At 42.7% G+C, this 2,500-nt stretch overlaps 1 protein-coding gene across 2 annotated transcripts in view; it reads right to left on the bottom strand.

Annotated features, from left to right (window-relative positions):
- coro7 (coronin 7) overlaps window positions 1-2,500 on the bottom strand; it is a 143,756-nt gene that overhangs the window by 86,835 nt on the left and 54,421 nt on the right. The gene's annotated exons all lie outside the window — the stretch shown is intronic.

The raw sequence follows: 2,500 nt of genomic DNA, 5'->3' as shown, positions 1-2,500 counted from the left end.
AGATGAAATGAACAGGGGACAGTTTATCATTGCTTCATCTACTTTGTCTTTGCACGCAACATTACATTTCAATTTGCATAGACTGAAGGAACTTTAAAGTCATGTGAAGGTTTATTTTTAAGGTCCAAATATGTCATCACGAATTACAGTGTAACGAGACTTTTAACAATGTGAAACATCACGTACTTACACATTAAAACACAACACTTTACTTACAAATTAGCACCTGTGTTAGTGATATGGAGTACGGGTATGATGAGACATACTATAAATGGAACCATAAAATAAAATGTTGTTGAAAGAAATGTGGTCATGTCACTCCACAGTTACTCAAGTACCTAATAAATACACACACGCCCACACACACACTCACACGGAAACATAAACACTGGCACACACACACACACACACACACACACACACACACACACACACACACACACACACACACACACACACACACACACACACACACACACACACACACACACACACACACACACACACACACACACACACACACACACATACACGGTTACTGATATGAAGTGGAGATAAGCTGGTGACAAGGTGGCTTGTTTTTCTTTTCCTCCGAAGCGTATACATGCACATGCACGCTCAGACATCCCAATATGCCATGCTCTGGAATTACCACATGTGACAAGAAGTCTACAGGTGTGTGTGTGTGTGTGTGTGTGTGTGTGTGTGTGTGTGTGTGTGTGTGTGTGTGTGTGTGTGTGTGTGTGTGTGTGTGTGTGTGTGTGTGTGTGTGTGTGTGTGTGTGTGTGTGGAAAAATCCAAGATCCTGTGTGTGTGTGTGTGTGTGTGTGTGTGTGTGTGTGTGTGTGTGTGTGTGTGTGTGTGTGTGTGTGTGTGTGTGTGTGTGTGTGTGTGTGTGTGTGTGTGTGTGTGTGTGTGTGTGTGTGTGTGGTGTGAGAAGAAAAATCCAAGATCCTGTGTGTGTGTGTGTGTGTGTGTGTGTGTGTGTGTGTGTGTGTGTGTGTGTGTGTGTGTGTGTGTGTGTGTGTGTGTGTGTGTGTGTGTGTGTGTGTTCTGGAATTACCACAAGTGACAAGCAGTCTCCTTCATGAGGACAAAGCACATTCTACTCTCTAAAGCACCTTTGTTTACTGCCCTCTCCACCACCCTCTCCCCCACCCACACACCCACACACACACACACACACACACACACACACACACACACACACACACACACACACAGGTGTGTGGTGTTTTTGCACACAATAGCCCAACTTCTTACAGAAAAACACATTTATTTGGGAAATTGGATGCATTTTTTCCGCTTTGTGAAATCCAATGGCTTTGTTTACGGGACAGGTATATACGTATTTCCTGCTCTTCTCTCTTGTACTTATTGTTCTTGGCCGTGCTCAGACTGTATTAGTGACTAGTGTGAACCATTTCTTTGAGGTAGACTTACAGTGGATATGGATTATAACAATGATGATGATGATAACTGCTATTATTATCATTATTATTATTATCATCATCATCATTATTATTAGTAGTAGTAATATTATTGATTTTATGATATTATTGAACATCAATGATGTTTTTTCCCCATTTATTAAGCACTTTGAGTTGCATGCCTTGTATGATACAATGCTTTACAGATACAATTATTATTATTATTATTATTGTTATTATTATTACTATTATTATTACTACTTATTATTACAGAATTACATTTTGTCTATCAAGCCAGGCCAGCCCTCTAAGGAGGCTTGCTAGCAGCACACAAAAGTGGCACACGAAGTACACAACAATGCTGATGCGCGAGGTGAAAGTATATACTATATGAGCCAAAGATCCTCTTTGGAAAACAGCTGCTTTCTCCTGAAGGCGGTACTGTCTGTCTGTCTGTCTGTCTATCTACATAGTGAATGCTTCCTGATGTATACACGTGCCGCAAGGTTATGCATCTCTACGCTTCAGCCCCATTATGTGCCAATGCGTATCAAAACAGGTCCCCTACATGTTTGATACCTGACGCACATTATATACTTCGCCATTGGTGGAGATACTTGTGTCACACGTTAATGCGTGTTAAAGTTTTTTTTTTTTACCCACGTTAATGCACATGGCTTGCGTCGACTTTGTAAGCAGCCTTACTGTAAAGCAGTGGTTCTCAAACTTTTCTGAACAAACACCCTCTTGACTTGACCTCATCATAAGCCTGTCAACACCCCCCTTAGTGTTTAAAAAACACACTAATGTCCCCCATTTGCAACTGAGGGCCTCTTCTCTCAGCTGTCTCCTTCTCAACCCCCCCCCCCCCCCAAGGGCTCTCTAATGGCCCCTGCGGGACTGTAGAGCCCCCGTTGAGAAACACTACTGTAAAGTAACCGCTGGAGGACCTTGGGAGATGGCAGCATCCAGTTAGACTCTTCCCTAATAGAACAGCCAGAGGCTTCCTGAGCCAAAACACACTCATCTGTCCACTGAGGGATCCATCCAAGGCAGTCAGACTCAGCCCT

The sequence above is a fragment of the Engraulis encrasicolus genome, chromosome 2 (genome assembly GCF_034702125.1).
Source record: "Engraulis encrasicolus isolate BLACKSEA-1 chromosome 2, IST_EnEncr_1.0, whole genome shotgun sequence".
NCBI lineage: Eukaryota > Metazoa > Chordata > Actinopteri > Clupeiformes > Engraulidae > Engraulis > Engraulis encrasicolus.
The sequence above is the reverse complement of the archived record's forward strand: the minus strand, read 5'-3'. Positions and strand labels throughout refer to the sequence as shown.